The 25,704-nt window shown below is 38.7% G+C and overlaps 1 long non-coding RNA gene across 1 annotated transcript in view; it reads left to right on the forward strand.

Annotated features, from left to right (window-relative positions):
* LOC116738076 overlaps positions 1 to 25,704 on the forward strand; it is a 41,756-nt gene that overhangs the window by 2,887 nt on the left and 13,165 nt on the right. Inside the window, exons 3-5 of the long non-coding RNA XR_004343641.1 lie at positions 16,388 to 16,528; positions 17,754 to 17,837; positions 21,963 to 22,066. This is a non-coding gene — a long non-coding RNA (uncharacterized LOC116738076). The remainder of the gene's footprint in view (positions 1 to 16,387; positions 16,529 to 17,753; positions 17,838 to 21,962; positions 22,067 to 25,704) is intronic.

The following is a 25,704-nucleotide window of genomic DNA, read 5'->3' on the forward strand; positions in this document are numbered from 1 at the left end:
AAGAAAAGAAAAGAAAAGAAAAGAAAAGAAAAGGTCTAATTTTAAGGCTTTGTTTCATCTTAAGTATAGGAATATTGTGTCTATATTTTCATTTATTTCAAAGTATTTATTTTAGACTTAAAATACTCATACTTACACTGAGTTTAAACATCCTGTTGTAGGCAGGCTGGCAACCCATTGGTTCTCACTTTCTCAGTTTCACAACCTATTCTTAAAGACCAAGGACAGTGATTTCACAAATTTTAGGAAATATATTAAAAAGTTTCACCATCTTTTACATTCAGGAAAATTACTGTTTCAGTTCTCTTTGATTATATAGTATATTTCCATTTCTTTTCCTTTGGAGAAGTGGCAGTTAAACTCTTTGGGACTGTTAACTATTCCTTAAACAAATCTCTATTTCCAAATATTCACCATACAGTCAGTCCTTCAAGTAGTCCCTTGTCTATCTTTAAATGTAAATGTAACCCAAGTGACTAAGTCCTCCTTATACTAGCATGTTTGGGAAAGGGGGGCTATTCCAGGACATTGTGTTCCTAACTGCAGAGGTGACCTCCTTGCCACTTGGCCACTCAGTGCCTGTCTGTGGCTCATAGTCCTGCCCATACCTCCATCACCCATGCTTCCTCTCAGAGGAATGCTGATGTTGCCAGTCATGACATGATGCAGGGTGCAAGAAGAGGGCCATACTTCCCTGTACTTCTGACACAGAGGTACACACTGTTTCTCACACCATCCTCTCAAGGTTTGAGGGGACTGAGATTGTGTTGCGAGCAGCACAAGACAGGGTACACTAACATGATAAGGTAAGCTATTATGGAAAAATCCACTGGGTTTTTTGTTTTTTGTTTTTTGTTTTTTTTGATGTTATTGGTTTCCTTCAATCCTTGTACCCTCAACAGAGAAGTATAAATTCTCTATCCCTTTCATCAATCCAGTAAGAAAAGGCCAGTCTTGTGTTTTAAGGCCCAAGTTCTTTTTACTCTCTGACTCCACCAGGGAATCTATTGTGATTCGGATTCTTTGAGGGAGGCTAAACTAGGCTGCCTCTGAAGGAAAGGGGAGGAGGGCTCAGGCTTTGGCCTAAGGAGGGAGTGTGGCCCATTTGTACCCTACCCCAAGCAGCACCCCTGCTGGAAACACCTTTGAGGGGATGGAGTGGGGATACCTGGGGACCAAATGCCAAGTGCCCCAGCCTGGAGAGCTGTATTCATTTCCTAGGGCTGCCACATCAAAGTATCACAAACTGCCTTGCCTGGCTTAAAACAGCAGGAATTTATGCTCTCACCATTGTGGAGGCCAGAAGTCTGAAAATCAAGGTGTCAGCAGAGTCATGCTCCCTCTGAAACCTGTAGAGGCGAATCCTTCCTTGCCTCTTTCTAGCTTCTGATGGAACGCGGACAGTCCATGGCATTCCTTGGTTTGTAGGCACACAACTGCAATCTCTGCTGTTGTAGTCACATGGCATTCTCATTGTGTGTCTCTGTTTTCACATGACCATCTTCTCATAAGGACACCAGTCATATTGGAGTAGGGGCTCACCCTACTTCAGTATGACCTCATCTTAACAAATTACATCTGCAATGACCCTCTTTCCAAATAAGGTCATATTTTGAGGTATTGGTCTCAGGACCTCAACATATCTTTTTTGGGGAGAGACACAATTCAACCCATAACAAGAACCATGGTACAAGATACCTGTACCAAGCCTGCTATGGAGGAGGCAGCCACCAGCCTTTGAATAGGCCAAGCAAGCTTGAATAAAGAGTGTTTTCAGCATCGACCAACCAAAGACCAGAGGCCATCCCCACATTTTCTAAGTTGTGTAAGCATTTAGAGACTCTTACACAACCTGAAGAGGGTAAGGAAAACTCCCTCGCTCCACCTCCACCATCCCAAATAATATGACTGCTTGTACTCCCTGGGAGGACAGATACACTGATTCTGCACTTGAGTGCATGGAAACATATTCAGATGATTGCACTTGACATCATGGTTCTTAATGCTCCCTGGGCCATCCCTACCTCCAGCCATTTCTCACTGGCTGCTTTTTCTCCTAATGCCTCACTCTTTCATTTTCTGTCCACAGTTGCTAGTGTTCTACCTTTAGAATACTCTTTTATTTTCCATTTGAAACCTTTGTGGACCGTATACACATAAGCAAAAAAACAAAGGTCATTTCCTAGTCAAAAGGAACCATCTACTCCTAGTCGGCAGGCTTAATAATAAAACATTTTGCAGTGACAATTTCTCTTCAATACATCCTATATAAAATTTGTAAAAAGATCTTATTACCCTGGCCGACCCTATAAGCAGCAGGGAAGAGACAGAAAAACATGTTCCTCTCCTCATAGAGTCAGTCCCTAGGTGTTGAGAATATGAGAGGCTGGATTTTTTTCTTCCAGTTATATAAAAATCAAACAAATTTCTGCTCAAGTTCATTTGAGATATCACCACTCTGATTTTTCCTTAGTTTTAAAACTAGAATCTGTCTACAATTTTTTAAGTCCCATAAATAGCAACCTCCTACTCAGAGACAAAATGGAAACCTCTGTACACTGCTCTGTAATCAAAGCATCTTCACACAATTGCACATAGAAGTCCAAGAAATAAGGCAACGACAGGCAAACTATATTTATAAAAGCATTTAAATGTTATGTAAAAGCATTTTAGTTATATTTGATAATACAAGTAATTATCAATAAAATTGCCAAACCACTTTATTTATTGAATACTTTTTAAAAATTCCCCTTTAAAACAATGAAAAGGTGGGGCTGTAGGAAACTGCCCTCACCTTCCCTTAATAGAATATCATTAAGACAGCTCTAACAGTCTGAATACAGGATCATTTTACAAAGAAGAATTAAATTTGTTTTTTTAAATACATATATGTAGGGCACCTGGGTGGTTCAGTCAATTGAGCTTCCAACTTTGTCTCAGTTCACGATCGCAGGGTTCATGAATTCAAGCCCCACATCCAGCTCTCTGCTGTCCACACAGAGCCCGCTTCAGATCCTCTGTCTCCCTCTCTCTCTCTCTCTGCCCCGCTTGAGCTATCTCTCTCTCAAAAAAATATTTAAAATACATATATGTACATATAATTTTTCTTCATGGCTGTGCATATTTGTGATCCAATGCCTGAATATACCCACAGCCAGTCCAGGGAAAATTACTGCATTTCACTGACTTATTTACCTAAAGCTTTATTAGCCATAACCTATTAAAATGTAAAAGAGGAAAGGGGGGTGGTGGGGACCAGAGAATGCTGCCTGGATTCTATTGTTTAAGAACCGAGAGCAGTGCCTGGAGTGTACTGTTGCAGGGTAGAGTGAGAGTGGGGCAGATGCACTTGAGGAAGGGTGTTGGGATGAGGATAAGATGTTTATCTTAGAATCATGGCTTCTAGACCCTAACCACAGGTCTTAGATCTTGGAAGTACTTAGAGGTATCTAATGTTCAGCCGAGTAAACAGGTGCAGAGACTAATAAGTGACCTAGATGAGCTCATCCTCTCACTAGCTCTAGGGCCAGTACTTAGCTTTCTAGACCTCCAAGTCAGTGCTTGCAACCCTCCCTTCTACCTTCCTCCCATCCCACCCCTCCACTTCATTGCTTCTTTTAAAACTAAATTTAAAATGACTAACTTAGAAAAGGAAGTTTCCAGTTTGAATTCGTTTTGAGGTTTATATGTTAGATCACTAATGTATTTTCCTCTGTATTAAGCCATTTCAAAGTATGACGTATAATGTAGATGAAACTGATAGTCCAGCAAATATCTTTTTAACTTTAGAAACAGTTGCATTTGCAGAGATTCTCAGCAAGCCTATTTGTCTCTTAACTGCTTCTAGAATTTAAAGGGGCACAGTCAAGAAAAGCATTATATGATTACTTGCCTAAATATGTTATCCTGGCCTCTGGCATCTGGGTAACGCTATTAGTATTTCAACTCCCTCTTTGCCCCAGCAGCTGTCAGCTTGAATTCATTTCCCCACACAATCCATTACCCTCTGAAAGACATTTAGCAATACATCATACTCTCACACCAAGAAATATGAGCATTGACAGTTTAATAGCCAGTTACAAATCATTTCCATAAAGTTTATGAGTTATTTCTTGGGTTTAAAAGTATTGATACAAACTAAATTACATACTGGTAATTTTTTTTTTATGAAACCATCCATTTTCCTTTATTTACTCCCAAGCAAAGCAAAACAAAGCAAAACAAAACAAAACAGCATACTTGTTACATTTTTCTTAAGTCAAACCAGGGTGTTAACAGGGTGAAGAGTCAATATACAAGGTATTCAATGAAAATTAATCGAGGCCACTCTAAAAAATGTCACTTGTGCAAACCAAACCCATTTGTCATTCATATTCTTGAGAATAAGTAACGTGAAACTCAATGATCAACTATTTACCACCTGAAATGTTTATAGTGACTAGTGCAGTCATTTTGACTCCTCACTTTCAGCTTACCAGCATCCATACTAAGGTTAGAATTATTCAGAACTGGCGGATGATCATGTGGTATAATACTATGGTTGGTTTTTAGAATGGCACATTCATCACCTTCCCCATAATGGCTGCTTTTCCTTGAAACTGTTCTCTCTCCTGGGACAAGCCCGTCACCTGTATATAGAGAGCACCCTGGTGTCTCCTGTCAACATCAAGGTGGTGATATTAAAGATGGACAAACCTCCCTCCAACTCACTCTCACAAAGGCCCTTGGCCATTGTATCGATTGTCCTTGTGAACCCGACATCATGTCTGTATCATGGGACAACACCCCTTGTACGCTGAGCCCAGGGCCTGGAGCAAAGCCAAAGCCAGACTGGGGTCCCCTTCAGCAGAGGTGTCTGGATGGTGGGAAGCTCCACACCTTCTCACAGAGCCTGTGGCTACCCTTCCACCTTTCCTGGAGCTACCACCAACTCTAGTTAAATTGATCAGAAGTTAAAACTGGACACCGCCTATGTATTACAAATCCCAGATGTTATCCAGAGCAGAGGAGAATAATTAGGAAATTAAACAATTTATGAACTAATTGCTTCAGAGGCTCTTGAGAAGTAGCTGTAGCTAAATAAGAACGTGGACAGTGCATGAATTCTCCATTCAGTTCCTGCAAGCTAGGAATTCAGGTTCATCAAGTCCTTTTGGAAGGTAAGATTTCTGGTCAAGGTGGAAAATCTTACTTAAGGAAATGAATAATCCCAATTATAGAAGAATCAAAGAACTTGGAATAAACCAAAGAATTGCTGTCTCCAGTCCTCTTATCTCATGGATAAGAAAACTCAAGCTTAGAGAGAGTAAGTGTGGGAAACACAAGATCACATGGTCTCCTACCCTCTCATGTAAGACTAAAGTAACTCAACCAACCAAAGCAGCCTCTCTTGATTCAGCCTCCTTCATCAGGGTACCCATTGCCAAGGGCACCCGAGAGGTGGCAAATAGTTATCCACCAAGAAACTGTCTGGCCCATGTCCCAGGAATCTTTCAGAAATTGTACTGGGTTCTAGTTTACTGACTTTTTCCCTATTATTATGAAATAGCCCTTTCCATTTCTTTTTTATTTTTTTTAAATAATTTATTGTCAAGTTAGCTAACATATAGTGTTTACAGTGTAGTCTTGGCTTCAGGAGTATATTCCCGTGATTCATCACTTACATACAATACCCAGTGCTCATCCCAACAAGTGCCCTGCTCAATTCCCATCACCCACTTTCCCTGCCTCCCCTCCTACCCACCCCCACTCCACTCCCCATCAACCCTCAGTTTGTTTTCTGTATTTAGGAGTCTCTTAGGGTTTGTCTCCCTCTCCTTAACTTATTGTTTCTTCCCTTCCCCTATGGTCTTCTGTTAGATTTCCCAAATTCCACATATGACTAAAAACATATGATATCTGTCTTTCTCTGACTGACTTATTTCCCTTAGCATAATACCGTCCAGTTCCATCCACGTTGTTGCAGATGGCAAGATTTCATTCTTTTTCATCACTGAGGAGTATTCCATTGTATATATACATACCACATCTTCTTTATCCATTCATCAGTTGATGGACATTTGGTCTCTTTCCATAATTTGGCTATTGTTGATAGCACTGCTATAAACATTGGGGTACATGTGTCCCTAAGAATCAGCACTCCTGTATCCTTTGAATAAATTCCTAGTTGTGAGAAATAGCCATTTTCAAATGAAATATGGATATATATATATTTATGTGCCAAACTATACATAGAATGGCTTACTGTTTCTGCACATAGCATTCTGCACAATGCTTTCACTGCCATTCATTAATATGTTTGGTAGGATCATATCAAATTTGAAAAGAAAATTACCAGTCTGAACCAACACCTTGATTAACTCCAAGCAGAATTAAATGTCAATTTGTGAGAGTGCTAACATTATCTTGAAAACAAAATACACTAAAATTATTATAAAAATAAAAATAGACCACTACTTTTACTTGGTTTGTAACCATTTTTGTTCTTAGAATTACAAAAATGAACACATTTGATAATTTCCCCCTAATAGGAGTATGTATATGTATGCATATATAATACATTCAAACAGATAAATACACACATTTACACATATACACATATTAGGTAAAGAAAAGTTAGATTTTTTTTAATGTTTATTTTTGAGAGAGAGAGTATGAATGGGGAAGGGGCAGAGAGAGAGGGAGATACAGAATCCAAAGCTGTTTTCAGGCTTTGAGCTGTCAGCACAGAACCTGATGCAGGGCTCGAACTCAAGGACTGCAAGATCATGACCTGAGCCAAAGTTGGACACTCAACCAACTGAGCCACCCAGGCGTCCCCCAGAAAACTTAGATTCTTAAAGCTGAGCAGGGAATTACTCCTAGGAAATAGTACCCCCCAGCATTCCCACCCCACCCCCATGCATTCACTCCTATATCCATCAGCATACACTGGGATCTGCTGAGGTAATAAATAACCCTTGGGTTGGGGGCCCAAGGGTCTTTTTAAGATGCGAACAATCACACACATTTTTATCCAGGATTATTATTTCTTTGATAGTATAACTGCCTCAAAAACTTAGTTGGTCCCTTCCCTCTTCCTTTGGTTGGGATAGGGACACTCAGCTGATGTGGTTCAAGTGCTCAGCAGGGTAAAGGAAACTTGGTCATTGTGGTCTGTGTGTCCAGAAGAGGTAGAGCCAGAGATCTTGCCTGAATGTTTGGAAAGCTGATTACATATGGAGGGATTGAGCAGATAAGTAAATATATTGAGGATAATAGGAGCCATGTTTCTTACTGTTAGAGAAAAGAGGTACAAATATGGTACAGGGGAAGACCAAAATAAATGCTAGAGTATCAAACTGGAATTGGAGATAGAGGTATCAGTATGAACATTTGATTTTCAAGGAAGGTGTGTAGATAGTTGATAGGTATTTGTATACATGTTTTCTTGTGTGTCTATATTCATACATATATCACTTAGCTTTTTCTGCTGAGAAGGCCTAGAAGTATTGATATTTCTGTAGAAATGAGCATATGAAACTCCCAGATTTTGGTTTCTCAATACTATTTTCAATTCAAGAAACTAGGGTTGTTAAATAAGTGACTGATAGGGCTGGAGCAAGGAAAGTACAAAATAAGCCTAGAATATCCAGTTTTGTCATAAAGTAAGTATGTGTTCAAAGAATAATAAGCAGAAGGCCATAGGAGCCAGCTTCAAAGATCTCCCACTGGTCAAATATGAAAGATTTTGAGGGTAAATGGTGATCCATTTATACTATGGCAATGTATACTACTGCCTCTAATAATTTGGAAGGCAAATGATGTGCCTCTAGACTTGCAGTTTTAGGGGAGGGGATGAGTTAATATTTGCTGCATTTCACAAATTATTTCAAGATAGATGAGTTCAGACATAACTTTGTTAGTTTATAGGCAGGAACAAAAGGGAATAGAGAATCTAGAAATTTGGAACTTGTAGCATTGAAAGAGGCACCTGCAGCTTAACTCTAAGTAATAAAAGATGAAAACTAAGAAGTGGCTTGAGTTTGCAGCAAGGATCAAACCAAGAATATGGCTTCAAATTCATGGTTTGCATCAATGAATGGATGAGGTACCCAGTAAGTCCTTTCAGTTGGAAAGAGAGCTCAGGGAAAACACACTAGAGAATGTGTCATTCTAGAATTCTTCAGTCCTTATCAACCACATTGACCTTATTACATTCACCATCTCTGTGTTCTGTCTCACCACAACACACACACACACACACACGCACGCACACACACCCCGTTACTTTTTCTGCACCCCTTGAGAAAGTAAATGGCAGACATGATGCCTGTTATCCCTAATACTTTGTTAATCTATGTGAATTCCACGGCTAACATCATACTTAATGGTTAAGGCTGAATGCTTTCCCCCTAAGATCAGGAATAAGACAAGGATGTCTGCTCTTGCCACTTCTATTCAGCATTGCTCTGGAAGTTCCAGACAGAACAACTAAACAAGACAAAAAAAAAAAAAAAAGATAAAAGTCATCCAAATTGGAAAGTAAGACATAAAATAATCTCTGCTTGCTGATAATATGATCATGTACATAGGAAAGATGAAGGGATCTACTAAAAAGATATGCGAATTAATAAATGAGTTTGGCAAAATTGAAGGATAAAAGATAATATACAGAAATCAATTGTATTTTTATATATTAGCAATGAAAAAATCAAGATGACATTAAAAAACAATTTAATTTATAATATCATCAAAGAGAATGTGATACCTATGAAGAAATTTCTTAAAGGAGATGAAAACTGTATTCTGGGAACTACAAAACATTGTTGATAGAAATTAAGGAAGACCGAAATAAATGGAAAGACATTCCCTGTTTATGCATTGAAAGACTATGTTGTTAAAGTGGCAATACTCCCCAAATCGATCTATAAATTCAATACAAACTCTTCAAAACATCATCTTCCTTTTCTGAATAAATTGACAAGCTGATTCCAAAATTCCAATGGAAATGCAAGAGACCCAGACAAGCCAAAAAATTAAACAAAACAAACTTGGAGGATTCATGCTTCCCCTCCTGATTTTAAAACTGACTCAAGCTACAGGAATCAAGACTGTGGTAGTGGCACAAGAATAGACATATAGATCAAAGAAATAGCACTGAGAGTCCAAAAAAAAAAAAAAAAAAAAAAAAAAACCCCTTCACATGGTAAATTGATTTTTTGATAATGGTAGCAAGGCAATTCAATGGAGAAAGATAATCTTTTCAACAAATGCTGCTGGGAGAACTGGGTGTTCACATGCAAAGGAATAAAGTTGCACCTGTCTTGGGGCACCTGGGTAGCTCAGTCGGTTGAACGTTGGACTTCACCTCAGGTCCTGATCTGGCGGTTTGTGAGTTTGAGCCCTGTGTCAGGCTCTGTGCTGACAGCTCGGAGTCTGGAGCCTGCTTCAGATTCTGTGTCTCCCTCTCTCTCTTCCCCTCCCCTGCTCATGCTCTGTCTCTCTCTGTCTCTCAAAAATAAATAAATGTTAAAAAAAATTTTTTTAAGTTGCACCTGTCCCTTACACCATAAACAAAAAATTAACTAAAATTGATCATAGACCTAAATGTAAGAGCTAAAACCATAAGTCTCCTAGGAGAGAGAATAGGCATACATTTTCATGACCCAGAGTTAGGCAATGAATGTTTTCTTAGATATGATACCAAAAGCACATGTGATAAAAGAAAAAATAAACTGGTCTTCATCCAAATTAAAAATCCTTGTGTTTCCAAGGACAACATCATGAAAGTGAAAGACATCCCACAGAATGGGAGAAAATATTCACAATTCACATATCTGACAAGGGACTTATGTCTAGAATATATGAAGAACACATACTATTTAATAATAAAAATGCAAATAGGCGCAAAGGATCTGAATCTATACAAATGATGAATGAGTATGTCAGAAGATGCTCAATGTTATTAGCCATTAAGGAAATGCACATCAAAACCACATGCAATGCTGCTTCACATACAGTCTGATAGCTATAATGAAAAAGAAAAAAGAAAAAAAGAGAAAAGACCATTGCAAGTGTCGGTGAGTATGTAGAGAAACCAGAGCCCTCATTCAGTGCTTTGGGAATAGATAGCCACTTTGAGAGAATGTTTGGCAGTTCCTCAAAATGTTGAACATAAAGGTACCATATGACCGAGCAATTCCATTCCTAGGTACATAGCCAAGAGAAATGAAAACATGCCCACACAAAAACGTGTACATAAATAGTCATAGCAGCATTATTCATAAATTTGTTACGTTTGGGATTTCTGCTAATTAGACTAACATATGTGGTGCTTTGGTTTGCTTTAACTGATTTCCAGATAGGTAGACTATTTCTGTATATGTTTACCACTTTTTTGGTTTGTTTTCTCATTTATGTCTTTGACCACTTTTCCATTTTATTTCTTTTGGAGGCTATTTTTCTTACTGACCTGTATGTAAAGCAAGTCTTACCAAAAACAAGTTGCATTTGACAGGAGGGGTGAGGAGGTCTGAGATTTAGGGATTCACTGTAGAACTTGGCCCAGAGTGAATAGTGAGCAATTAGGAACAAATAAGAATGTCTGCTCTCACCACTTGTATTTTACAATATAAATATTGGGAACAATGCTTCTTCTCAAAAGAGTGGGAACAACCCAAATTCCAATTTGATGAATGGATAAATAAACTGTGGTATATGCACACAATGCAATATTATTACACAGCAATAAAAGGAATGAAATATTGATATTTGCTACAGTATGGGTGAACCGTGAAAACATTATAAACACTACATGAAAGAAGCCGATAACATGAAAGAAGCTGATAACAAAAGATCACATATTGTAGAGTTCCATTTATATGAAATGTCTAGAAAAAATGTACAGAGATAAAATGTGTATCAGTGTTTGCCTAAGGGTAGGAGGGAGAAAGGTGGATGGGGTGTGTTGTTAACACCTTGGGGCAATGAAAATGCTCTAAATTGATCATGGTGATGGTTGCACAACTCTTAATATACTAAACACCATTGAATTGCATACATTAAATGTGTACATTGTGTGGTTGTAAATTACATCTTCATAAGCAGTTTTTTTAGTGTGCATGTATTAAAGTGGAAGGCTAAAAAAGTGAAATTTCCAATCAATTAGGGTTTAAGATGTGGCATTTCTTTTCTGTTTTTACATTGAGGGTAGATGAAGTACTGTGTTCAGAATTACCTAGATTATTTTTTCTGTCTAAAGTTATGTTCATTTGAAATACAAATAGGTTCATTTGTTTCTGTTTATATTCAATTTTAGAGTTATACCTACATTTAATTTTATTTTTTAATAATTAAAACATTTATGTTTCCAAAATAAAAACTATACATGTTATGCTCAGACAAGCATTGATCCTTCCCTTATTCTTCCCATTTTGTTCCCACCCAAGCCCCATATATGACCAATTTCATTAGTTTCTTATTATCTTTCCTAAGGTTCTTTTTTTCTTTAAGATTTTATTATTTTTTAAAGATTTTTTTAGGTTTATTTGCCTATCTTGAGAGAGAGAGGGAGGGAGGGAGGGCCAGCGAGAGAGGGAGAGAGAATCCGAAGCAAGCTCCACCCCATCAGTGCAGAGCCCACCCTGGGCTCTCATGAACGCTGAGATCACAACCTGAGCTGAAGTCAAGAGTCAGATGCTCAACCAACTGAGCCACCCGGGTGCCCCAAAGATTTTATTTTTAAATAATCTCCACACCCAGATAAAGGGCTCAAATCCAGAATCCCGAGATGAAGAGTTGCATGCTCTACCGACTGAGCCAGCCAGGAGCCCCTGGAAGAAGATTTTTGAGAAAAACCAAGTAAAAAATGAAGCATTAAAAACTTAAAACATAACAGCATTAGGTGATATAACTAATGTAAAATGGATTGACTTGCTTATTAAAAGATAAAAATCTCAGTTTGGATTACAAAGCAAACCTAAATATAATCACCAAAAGGAGATACACATAAAAAAGTGACTCAGAGCTTTAAGGTAAAAGAATGGTGAGAGACACAAAAAGAAAATAGAAGCCCCACTATTAATATCAGACAAGGTTGAATTTTATAGGAAAAAGCATTTAAACTAGACAAGGAAGATCATTTTACAATAAATAAAAGGGTTCAATAGAAATGCACTATGGATTGGCCGAGGAATTTCACTTTTAGTTAAGATGTATGTGAAGGTTATGACTACAGTATTGTTTATAATAACAAAAGACAAGAATACAGCTCCCCCACACCGACAATTTCTATCATTAGGATTGGTTGAATAAATTATAGTATAGAATATTATCTAACCCTGGAAAATAGTGCATTTCTAAGGAACAGCATCAAAGATATATTAAGTAAAAAAAAGCAAGATACAGAACAGTATGTACAACATGCTTTCATTTGAAGTTATATTGTGGATGCCTAGACAACTTCTGGGAGATCTATTTATTGCCTTTGGGGAGGACGATTAGGGAATTGGAGCTGTAGGTTGAGATTTAAATATATATAATATATATATATATTATATATAATATATATAATATATATAAATATTTAAATATTCAAGTAGGGTAAGAAAATTCAAATAGTGTAAGAAGGTATGTAGGTACATCTATATATTAGAAGGTTTATACCTACATACCTTCTTACACTACTTGATTTTTCCTGTATGTATTATCTTTTTACTTAAAAAAAGAGCTAATTTTAAAAGTTTTAAGAGATGAAAATCATTTCCAGGCCCCAAATTCTGTTGTATCATCATACTGCATAACACTGTTCAATAGAGAATCTCCAAGAATACAGTATAAATTGAAGTAGTAACGGTAGAAAATGGTTGTTTATGTTATTTGGAACTTACATACTGCTGAATATTTTGTAAACCATGTGTTTAATTTTGTCACCAGAGGATTGTATGTTGTAGAATGTGCCATAGAATAAGTCTGGTTATTTCTTTCCACAATGAAATGAATAGTCTACAAAGTCCAGTTTCTTGAAATAAGTGGAAAAGTTTTAGGTGAATTCTACCTTCCCTAAGGTAGAGAAGGCATCATGGTAAAAAAGTACATTGCTGTTTTTTTTATTGGACTAAGGTTTGAATCCTTCTTACCACTTATTTTCTGTGTGACCTTGAGTGAATCATGTTGTCTCTTGCAATCTAAGATTCCTCTTACATAAAAGGGGGATCACTTCTTCTCCGCTGATCTTATGAGGGATTGCAGGGATCCAGGAAGATAATGGATCTGAGGAAATTAATCAAGCCTAAGGGATTATTAATAATGTCACGACTCAGCATACGTAGACCATGTATTGAAAACATCCTAAAAAGGAGTAGCCAGGTATTCAACTGTCAGTTTACTAGAGTTTTCTGAGAAGACAGATTAACTGAAACAGCCACAGTGTGCTGGTTCGGAACACAGGAGGCTACAGTGCTCACTGAAGTGTGGAAACTGATACCATAATGAAACATGAGAGAGGAAGCTGTTGATCAGATACCTGATTTTTAGGATCATGGAGTGGTACAGAAATACTCAGGGTAAGATTTGAAGTACTTGAGTTACTGGGACCTCAGTGACTCACAGTTGTGGCGAATATACCACTACATCTTGCTTTAGGAAAATTGTTATTTCCAAGTGTGATACAAGAAGAGTAGGGAGAGATGGCCTAAATCAAAAGACAATTCTAGGGGTGCCTGGGAGGCTCAGTCGGTTGAGCATCTGACTTTGGCTCAGGTCATGATCTCAGGGTTTGTGAATTTCAGCCCTGCATCAGGCTTGTTGCTGTCAACCGGAGCCTGGGTTGGATCCTCTGGCCTCCTTTCTTTCTTCCCCTCCCCAGCTTGTGCATGCGCTCCTGCATGTGCGCTGTCACTCTCTCTCAAGAATAAATTAAAAAAACATTAAAAATTTTCAAAAGGTAACTTTAATAATTCAGATTAATGATTAGGAATGCTCTTTCCACATGTGATCCCACACAAAAGGAACAAAGGGCATTTTACTTTAATAAGGTCAAGGCTGCAGGTGGATCAGCTCTGGGCGGTTAGTGCAGGTGTCATTCAGAGGCAGGACGAGGAGCACAGTGTATGCATTCCCCTGCAATTTGCAGCTGTACACTCACCCATAAACCTGTATCTCCAAAGATTAACTAAAATTCTTATGCATTAAAAAGGTATTAGTATGGCGAAAAGGTATTGCTTAATAATTCAGTGCATACATTAACCTAAGAAGGGTTTAAAAGTCATTTATTGGTATGAACAATTCACTGCCAGCCCATTTTCAACTGACAATTTTATTACTATTTTATGTCAAAGGTTATCATTTCTCTCTTTCATATTTTCTTTTATATCTGCTTTAATATTTTTTATGGGACAGATTTAATAATAAATTGTGAGATATTTCTTAATTACGTCTTTACCTCTGCGTTTTTTCACTCTTCTGCTGCTCCTTGTCCCTGGAGCACATAACAGATTTCATCAACAACAAGAAATTAGAGGTCTTAAAATAAAAAGTACTCGTCTGATATAGACATAGTGATGCTACAACAGGAATGTATGTTAAATAGAAAGTGGGGACTGGATATTAGTAACCAATGAGCTTAAAATGCACAATAGATTGAGAGATGCTTTAAAAAAAACCCAAGAGGCAAAATAGGTTTAGGTTCCATATGTGAAAATAAAGTTCTTGGAGCCCAGGAAAGTAGTAATTCTGTTTTCTGCTGATCAAACCACAGCTGAGATAAAGAGTTCAATTTGGGAAAACATAATCTAGAAGAAATATGGAGGAGGGCCACCAGAATAGAAGGAATCTGGAAATAGGCATGCGAGGAAGCACAGAAGGTATTTGGGAGGATTGGCCTGAGGAAGAGAACAAAAGAAGGACACAGGACAATGCTCTGAAAATAGACAAAGAGCTACTAAGTGAAAGAAAGTGTGAATTTATTATATTTATCCACAGAACTAGAATTCTTATGCAGAAATCAGAGGGAAGTACATTATGGGTTAAATTATTTAAAGTTATGTTTTAACAGATAGACCTATTTAAAAATGGAATATGCTCTTAGGACATAGCTATTTCCCCACCATTCAAGTAGAAGATAAACAGGCACCAATTAGGGACACTATAGAGCAGTGCTATCCAATGGAACATTGTACAGGATTACAAATGTCCTAGATATGTCCTATCAAAACAGTAGTACTAGACCACATGGGCCAAAGAGCCCTTGAAATATGACTAGTGTGACCAAGGAACTGAATTATTTTAAGTAATTATATAACTCAAATTTAAACAGCCATATGGGCATAGTGGCTACCATATTGGAAGATACAGATATAGAGTCTAGAAGAAATTCCTGCATCAGGCTGAAATTTGGAACATACCACCTCTAAGAGTTCTAAACTTACCTCCTAATGCCTCCTTTCATCCTGCTTCCTTCCCCCCACTCCTCATACCCCACTCAAATAATACTAACTTGCTTATATTTCCTTGAATATATGGTGCTATTTCATGTTTGTGAATGGTATATTTTTATGGAATGCTCTCCTCCAACATAATCTACTTTTCCTTATTCTTCCTTACATTATCAGTTATTCTTCTTTTGTAGAATTTTCCTGATACCCCAAAACTTCTGTCCTCTGATATTGGCATGTATATCTTTTTAAGTGCATCAGACAATATTCCAATTGTATTTCTTTTTTTTTTTTTTTTTGAGATTTTATTTTTAAAATCCAACGTGGGCTCAAACTCATGACCCTGAGATCAAGAGTCACATGCTCTACTGACTGAGCCAACCAGGTGCCCTGACTCTGAGTTTCTAAGGTTTAGGGCAATTTTGGGTCTCCAACATGTAGCATAACTGGCTTCCATTAGTAGTTCCACAGAAATGGAGGATGCGCATGCCTGATACTCCAACTGACACATGTATTTACAAAATGATACCTAAGAACTCTCCATACAACGGGAGATGTTACAACTTAAAATTTATAGCTAAGAATAAAGAAGTCAAGGTTTTAAGATAATTTGTCCAGTATAACACACAAAAAGTAGAACAAATTGGCAAATGATTGCATATTAAACTCACCTCACTGCTCCATTCCTGAATATCAGTGTGTCAAGTTAAATTCAGTTACTTTGGAAGAATTTTAATTAAAGCTCTTAGATTCGCAAGGGATCTCAAGATATATCCTGCCTTTTAGCAGGAGATCCAAAAAGGCTAAATAAATTTCCCAAATTTACTCAGCTAGGAAGTATCAGAGTTGGCTTTAAAACGAGTTCTCCTATTTATTAAGAATTTATATCTCTGAGATATAATACTAATTGTTATTTTAAAATTAAATATATGATCAAATTTTCCTGATTCCAAAATAATACTTGTTCTTCATAGAAATATTAGAGTGTACAGAAAAAAAATAGGAAAGTATGGAGACTAAAGATCATCCATAATCTCCAAATGCAAAGACTGATTCATTCATTCATTCTGTCAATGTTCACTACAAAAGACCACCAGGAACACAGCTGGAATTGAGTAAGTTGGACTTATTACTCATTGCAGTCAGGGAGAATACACATCATGGAGAATCATGGGGTCTCTCAGTAAGACAGTGTCTCAGAGAGAAGATATTACAGGATTTGTGCCTTGGTTAAGTGATTCAGGGAAGGGTCTAAGAAATAAGAGAAGGAGTTTCCTTCTAAACTGGTTCATGTTAGAAAACAAGACAGTTCTGTGATTGGGTATGTCAAATTTTAGTTACAAGAAGGGTACACCCAAATGAGAATGAAATTTATAAAGAAGCAGTCACTTATTTTGTCCAAGAGAGAAAGCATCTGGGAGTAGAACATTGACCTTGTTTTTGTTTTGCCTGTTCTTAGACAAAATTATGAAGTGGCCTTACTTGTTTCATTTCATCATGGTCTCAGATAAGCTTGAAGTTGTTGATCTCTGAGATGGTTTATGTCTAATGGGAATATAATGTGCCCTACTGTGTCAAGGCCCGCTCTGAATGTCAGGGGCTGCCACTTTTTGTCTTTCTTCTCTATGCATTTATTCAGTCAATAAATATTTATTGAGCACCTACTTAAAATGCAGATAAAGAAGTTAGAATATAGTGGATAAAGTATAGCCCACGTTTTCCTGGAGATTATATTCTAATGTGGGCATTTAACTAAGGAAACAAATAAGTATATAACACAAGGTCATGTAATGCTGACTGTCACAGTCAATGCTATGAAGAAACATAAAGCAAGGAGAAAATCCCGAGTGGCAGGGTTCCTGTTTTTTTTTTAATTTTTTATTAAAAAAAATTTTTTTAGGGGCGCCTGGGTGGCTCAGTTGGTTAAGCGTCCAACTTTGGCCTAGGTCATGATCTCGCGATTTGTGAGTTCAAGCCCCGTGTTGGGCTCTGTGCTTAACCCACTGAGCCAGCAGGCCACTTTTGAAGTGGTCTGATCAAAAGTCTAAACAAAGTGAGGGAATAAACCATGAGATGTCTGAGGAAAAAGAATTCCAAGTAGAAGGAATAGCAATTGAAAGTTCCTGGTGGGGAGGGGTATGTTTGCTATGTTTGAGGAGCAGCTGGGAAGCCAGTGGGGTGGTAAAGGAGTGACAATGGGGTCTGTGGGGAGGGGAAAGTTGGGGAAGGAAGTCAGATCCTGTAGGGCTTTGTAAGCAATGATGAAATATTTGGACTTTAAGTGTGATCATTGGAGGATTTTGAGCAGGGAATAACCTGATCTTGCCTATATTTGTAAAGGATCACTCTGGCTGTGGGAGGACAGCAGGCGAGAAGCGTGATATAAGGCAGGAGACCAACTAAAATACAATTTTATTAGTCCAGGTAAGAGATGATGCACTGTTCAATATGACAGCCACATGTTACATGTAACTACTGAGCACCTGAAATGTCCAGGGTCACCTGGGTGGCTCAGTCAGTTGAGCATTGGACTCTTGGTTTCAGTTCAGATCATGATCTCACGGTTCATGGGTTTGAGCCCCAGAAATTCTCTCTCCCTCTCTCTCTCTCTGCCCCTCCCCTCACCAAATAAATAAATAAAACTTTAAAAAAATATGGCTAGTTCAGATTGGAGGTGCTATAAGTGTAAAATACACATGGGATTAGGAAGATAGCTGAAAAAACAATGTAATATCTCATACCTTTTGTTTATTACACACTGAAATAATAACATTTTGGATATATTTGGTTAGATAAAGTATATAATTAAAACTGATTTCACTTTATTCTTTTCACCCTTTTTTTAAAATAAATTTTTTATGTGAACTCTACACTCAATGTGGGGTTCAAACTCATGAGCCCAAGACCAAGAGTTGCATGCTGTACCAACTGAGCCAGCCAGGTGCCCCTCTTTTTATCCTTTTTAATATAACTACTAGAAAATTCAGAATTATTCTTGTGGCTTCCAGTATATTTCTATTAAATAGCACTGGTCTGGAGGCGAGGGTGAAGGTGATGTATTTCCAGGGTGATGTTGGCATTACTTGCTGATAGATTGGAAGAGGGGTATGAGAGAAAGAAAGGAATCAAGGATGATTCTATGGCTTGAACTTGAGTATCTGGGTTAATGGAGATGCCATTTGCTGAGCTAGGGAACACTGGAGCAGAATCACGTTTGGGGGATAGGAGACTGAGAGTTCAATTTTGGATATGCTAAGTTTAGTGTGTCTATTAGGAATCCACGTGGAGGTATCTAGTTGGCAGTTCAAAGGAAAGGACAGGACTGAGGATATAAATATGGGAGACATAAGCGTTTGGATGCTATTTAGTCTTGGGACTGGATGAGATCACCTTAGAAATAAGAATGGTGGAGAAAAGAAGCAACCCAAGAACTGTGCCTAGGAGCACTAGGGGGAAAAAAAGGAATCTGTTGGGGAAAAAGTCCATGAGAGTGTAATATCTCAGAAGTCAAATGAAGAAAGTGTTTCAAGAATTTGGAAGTGATCGGTTCTATCAAATGCAGCTAAGAGATTCAATTTGTGAAGGACTCAGGATTGACCATTGGATTTTAAAATGTGGATCAGAACATTGTCAATGCTGTGGTAGAGATGAGTCCTAATATGAATGAGTACATGAGAGATGGGAGTTGGAGAAGAAGACATAGTGATTCAAGTCCATGCTTGGGTTTTGCCACAAAGAGGAACAAAGAAATTAGAGGTAACTGTAGGGCAATGTGGAGTCTAGTAGTGACAGGGATGGGATCTGGTAACAAGTGGAGAGGTTGCCTTAGGTAGGAACCCACATTGTACTTCCATTTCCAACATAAGGGAAATCAAAGAACACAGCATGGAGGCAGGTGAGTTGAAAACAGTTTGGTGAGGGCATTTGGAAGTTCTCTTCTGATTGATTTAACTTTCTTAGTGAAGTAAGAAACAAGCTATCTTCTGACAAGGGCAGGGAGACTGGTGAAAGACTGAGGAAAGAAAATGTGTAAAATAGTCACCTTGAAGAGTTGGAGAGGGGATATTACTAAAGAAGATTATAGCTCTTGGGTCACTATGACTTTCCCAAACTTTCATAAAATGCAATGATTTCAGTATCCATGTGCATAATTCTTCCAATACTCTGGCCTTGCTCTGGCCTTGTTCCTTGCTCTCCTCTCTTCCAATGATCTTCTCCTCTAGCACTCTATCTTTTCCTCCACTTACTCCCATGATACCCTAGACCTTATCATTTACATGAAAGGGCCACCCTCCCATAATTTCAATTTCAAGCTCTCCACTTTCTGACCACCACTTTCCAACTTTCTAGCTTATTTCCTTTAGTACCCCAATCCCAGCAATCCTCCACTCCATCCCTACCTTTTCACTATCCTTCTTTTATCTATCCTTCACTGCCCTCCTATTCCATCTCCCTCATTTGGCTCAGGTACCTTTGTCAATCATACGCATCCCCTTGACTATTGCTTCCAGTCCCTTGCCCTGAATGTGCCTTGTCACTGCTCAGGAACAGCGCTCTAGCAATTTTCCCCACCTCCACCCCCAGTTCCCTCAAATTATCTTTCTCTTCTTTTCTTTTATTATACAATACATGCTGTGATTTCTCCCATCTTAAACAACACCATTTTTAAAATCCCACATTTTCCATTAACTACTATGCTTTCTCTCTTTCCTGTATAGAAAAAAAAAGTTCTTAAAAGAGTTACCTCTATCACTGATTTCACATCGTTCCTTCCATTTTCTCTTAGAACCTGCCTGGCCTAACTTTACCACCACCCCACTAAAACTCTATTTTGCAAAGTCTAGTTATTTATTCTCAGTTCTTATTTTACTCTGTCAGAGATTTCATCTTCTTTCATCCTTTTCTTCACTTGGCTTCCAGGAGATCAGAGTTTTCTGATTTTTTTTTTTTTTTCTATATCACTGGCTAGCCCTTCTGAATACCAAAATGCTCAGACCTTGGACTTCTCTTTTCTATCTCCATTCACTCCATTCGTCATCTGATTCAGCCTCATGGCATTAAATGCCACACGTATGCTTATGACTCCCAGATCAATATTGTCTTTGGCCAAGATCTGTTTCTGAATTCTAAGCTTGTATATAACTGCCTACACAACATACCCACTTGAGTGTCTAACTGGCATCTCATATCTAGCATATCCCAAACTGACATTTTATCATCTCTGCTAAACTTAAACCACCCTGTCTTCTTCGTCTATGGTTAATGGCAACTCCACTTTTCCAGTTGTTCAGGCCAAAAGCCTTGAAGTGATCCTTGACTTTTCTCTGTCTTGCATCTCACAATCAATGTGTTAGAAAATGTGCCCATTTCTTACCATCTTAGGCCACCCTAGGTCTTCCCTGACTGCTGCTAACTGAGTGGTTTCATGTCGTTCACTTTTGGTCTGCAACACAGTATTTGCAAAGCCGTAAGTATGTGGAAGAGAATGGTGGATGTAAGAGGATAAGGAGAAGTTTCCTAAGCAAAAGAAAATAAAACCAGGGAAGAATAAAATGACTGCTAGCCATTTTTGAAGGACTACTAGTAGTTCATCATAGCTAAAGCAAAGGATATAAGAGATAGGCCTGGAAAAATACACAGGGGCCAGATTATGAAAGGCCTTCTATTATTTACTAGGCAGTGTGGACCTTATTTTGCAGGCAATGAGGAGTCAATGAAAAGTCTTAAGTAGGAGGGAGCATAAGCTGATTTGTGTTGCAAAGATCACTATTACAGCAAAGGGGAAGAGAAGGTAGACAGAACATAGCTGGGGTAAGGGGTGGAGGGTAGACAGTCAAAAAGAAGAACTTTTGGAATAGCCTAGGAGAAAGATGACAAGGACCTGAAATAAGGTAGGTTTTGTGGAGATTGAGAAAGAGAAGACAAAGCTGAGAAACCTTAAACATATAGAATCTTTTAGATCTGGTATATGATTGAATATGGGGAATGGAGGGAAGCAAACGCCATGCCCAGTTTTCTGCCTTGAGTGTATTTGGATGGTGGTGCCATCATCTGAGAGAGGAGACCAGAGCAACAAGTATAGAGGAAAAATGATGAATTTCTGTTGGACCAGGTACTAGGTCCAGGGACATCTCACTGAAAACATTCAGGAAGTTGTAAGTTTTATAGGTCAGGAGCTCTGGAGAGAGGTTTGGGCAGTAGATGTGAATTTAGGAGTTATTTGAACACAGCACTTTGTTCTAGTCTGGGCATTGTGAATTGCTCAGTGATGGTACACTATGGGAGAAGAAAAATAATCTAAGGATAATATTAAGTATGTGCACAGAAAAAGAAGCCCCTGAACATTCAGAATGGTTGGAAGTAGATGAGAAACAAGAGGGGGTGGTGTCTCAGAAATTCAGGGAGAAAAAGAAAAAAAATCAGGGAGGGATTTCAAGAAGGGGAGTTATCATTAAGAAGTAAGATGAGGGCTGTCTTAGTCAGTCCAGACTGCTAAAACAAAATACCACAGACTGGGCATCTTTAACAACTGATTTTTATTTCTTACAGTTCTGGAGGCTGGGAAGTCCAAGATCAAGGTGCTGGCTGATTCAGTTCCTGATGAGGATGCTTTTACTTACTTGCTGTCTTCTTGCTGTGTTCTTATATTTGAGGTGGGTTGGGGGAGAGTGAGAGAGAGAGGGTGAATGAGTGAGCTCTGGTCTCTCCTCTGCTTCTCATAAGAACACTAGTCCTATCATAGAGGACCCAACCTCATGACCTCATCTTAACCTAATTACCTCCCAAAGGCCCCACCTCTAAAAAACATCACATTGAGGGGTAGGGCTTAAACATATGAATTTGGGGGAGACACAAACATTAAGTCCATAACAAGAATTAAAGGAGTCCCTTAGAGGGGCGCCTGGGTGGCGCAGTCGGTTAAGCGTCCGACTTCAGCCAGGTCACGATCTCGCGGTCCGTGAGTTCGAGCCCCGCGTCAGGCTCCGGGCTGATGGCTCGGAGCCTGGAGCCTGTTTCCGATTCTGTGTCTCCCTCTCACTCTGCCCCTCCCCCGTTCATGCTCTGTCTCTCTCTGTCCCAAAAATAAATAAACATTGAAAAAAAAAAGGAGTCCCTTAGAGCCAATACTATACTGTCTTAATGATTACAGTTTTGTAGTAGAGGCTAAAGTTTGGGATTGTGATGCCTCCCACTTTGGTTTTCTTTTTCAATATTACTTTGGCTATTCAGGGTCTTTTGTGGCTCCATACAAATTTTAGGATTGTTTGTTTAGCTTTGAGAAGAATGCTGGTGCAATTTTCATAGTGATTGCATTGAATATGTAGGTTGCTTTGGGTAGTATTGACATTTTAACAATATTTATTCTTCCAATCCATGAGCATGGAATGTTTTTCCATATCTTTGTGTCCTCTTCAATTTCCTTCATAAGTTTTCTATAGTTTTCAGCATACAGATCTCTTATATGTTTGGTTAGGTTTCTTCCTAGGTATTTTATGATTCTTGCATGTCTGGCCTGGTGGAGGACAAATATCAGGAGGCCTGTGTGGCCGGAATGGAGCTCATGTTGGGCACAGCAGCTTGTGAGGAGTTCAGAGAAGTAACAAAATTTGTACAGCAACAAAAGGAGAAATGGTGGTGGCAGAGACCAGCCTGACAACAGTAGAGATAATGACAATTGGCCAGAATCTGAACATATTTTTAAAGTACACTGATTGTTGATGGGAGTGATGTACGAGGAGTGTGTGAAGATGGGAGGTGGGAAAGAAAGAGAAGATCAGGAATGACTCCAAAGTTTTTGGCTTGAGGAACCAGAAGCATGAAGTTGCCACCAATGGACAGGAGAAAAACTGCAGGAAGGGAAGGGGTGTGTTAATGGGTATGTGGGTGGAAATCAGGGATCTGGCTTTGGACATGTCCACTTTGGGGACTCTACTAAACAATCCCACAGTGAAGCTGAGTAAACAACTAGATATGTGAGTCTGGGCACTGGGATGAAGATCTACATTTGGGAGTTTTCAGCATATAGATGGTATTTGAAGCCACAAAGCTAGCTTAAACCATCAAGGGAGTAAGTGTGGCCAGAGAAGAGAGGATGACCAAGAACTAAGCCTTCTAACGTAAAGAAGTCAGAGAAACAGGAGAAACCAGTTAAAGGATTCAGAAGGATAAAAACAAGGACTATCTGGTGTCCTACAGGTGAGGAAAGTACATCAAGGAAAAGCATGATTACCTGTGCCAGGTGGTGCTGCTGGATCAATAAAACGACTGGATTTACTTGTCATTTGCAATGACATGGTTGGAGCTAGAAAGTATCACGCTAAGCGAAATAAGTCAGTCAGGGAAAGACAAATACCACATGATTTCACCCAAATGTGGAATTTAAGATATAAAACAAAAGAGCAAAGGGAAAAAGGGAGATAGAGAGAGAGAGAGAGAGAGAGAGAGGAAAACCAAGGAACAGACTCTTAACTATAGAGAACAAGTTGATGGTTACAAGAGGGGAGGTAAGTGTGGGGATGGGTGAAATAGGTGATGAGGAGTAAGAGTGCACTTCTGATGGACATTGAGTAATGTATGGAATTGTTGAATCACTATGTTGTACACCTGAAACTAATATAACACTGTATGTTAACTAACTGGAATTTAAGTAAAAACTGAAAAAATTTAAAAAACATTAAGGAGTCCCTTAGAGAGGTGCCTGGGTGGCTCAGTCAATTGAGCGTCGATCCCAGGGTCATAGGATTGAGCCCCACCCACGTCAGGTGCTGCACTGAGCATGGAGCCTGCTTGGGATTTATTCTCTCTCTCTCTCTCTCTCTCTCTCTCTCTCTCTCTCTCTCTCTCTCTCTCTCTCTCCCCCTCTGCCCCCTATTCGTGTGCTCTCTCTCTCTCTCTCTAAAATAAAAAATAATTAAACTAAACTAAACTAAACTAAACTAAAAAGGAGTCCCTTAGATTTGACAGTCAAGAAGCACTTGCTGGCCTTCATCAGAACAAAAGTTGGTGAAGCTGTGAGTGTAGAAGTCTGAGAGCAGATAAAGGGAAAAGTCTGAAAGCCAAGACAATGATCTCATTCTAATTTCCCAGTAACTGACTTCAAAGGGAAGGAGAAAAAGAGGAATGTTTTTGGAGAGGGGTGCAGAACTGTTTTAACATGGAGAGATTTGAGCATGCTCAGTAAAGAATAATTTGATACTTTTAAAATAGTGCAGAGAAAGGAGATGACAAATGGAGCAAAGTCGTTCAGGGAATGGAAGAGGATTGCACCAAGAGAAAGAAGAGTTGGACAGGAAGCAAGACTTCTGCTGGGATTACAGAAGAGGAAGTAAGTTTGGGGGCAGATAAAGTAACATGCAAATGTTAGCAGGGTCAGCTTCCTGGGTGTGTGACCTGAGCAGTTGCCTAGAGCTCACTCTCAGAAGGAACCCTGTTCTTCATTTAATCTCTGCCTTGAGCACTTTGAAATTCTTAATAGTGTTCTCTTTGAACTTGTATGTCATATGTGAAATTCAGTGGTACAAAGAAGCATGAGAAGATCTGCCTGGCGACCGTGTGCACACACTCAAGTTTAAGCCCACAGATGTGGGAGGCAGCAGGCAAGTCACAGGCATACCTGACACAGACCTGGAGAACTACTGAAGGGTGTCTGGGGCTGAGAACTGGGTCCAAATTTGGTGGTGATTGTGGCAGTAGCAGCAGAAGCAACTGTAGCCCAGGAAAAGAGGAGGGCATGGAGGCAGCATCCGTGCCTGCAGTAGGAAGCAGGCTTGCATCTGTCCCAGGACCCCAGCTCCACAGCATCTACACAAATATGAACTTTTTACATGAGCAGTGGGACAGGAGCTGTTGGTGTGCAGGCAGCAAACTTGGTAAAATTATGTCAATTCAAAATGGAAGTTTACACATGGGCATTGCAATCATGCATGTCAGAGAGTTATTAGACTATTTCAGAGTTCAGAAATCCTGGTATTGAAAACTACTCAACACAGTCAAGCAAAGTCCTGTTAAATTGCCATTGTATAAATTTACATTTATAATTAAATTCAGATTTGACAGGAAACTGATTTGTATGAAGAGTTAAATCTTTTTAGAAAAGTTGTTTAGAACATCATGTAGCTGTACTAAAATTTATACTTCAGAATAATTTATCGGAAATTTATCTCAAATGTTGTCATAGCCTATAAAACACTCTTAAGAGCTCCAATAATAGTTGCTTCAGCAGAAAGATCCTTCTCAATATAAAAATTATCAAAAATTATTTTCAATCTTGCATTTGAAAAGAGCTACTGAT

This window comes from Lynx canadensis, chromosome B2 (assembly GCF_007474595.2).
Source record: "Lynx canadensis isolate LIC74 chromosome B2, mLynCan4.pri.v2, whole genome shotgun sequence".
NCBI lineage: Eukaryota > Metazoa > Chordata > Mammalia > Carnivora > Felidae > Lynx > Lynx canadensis.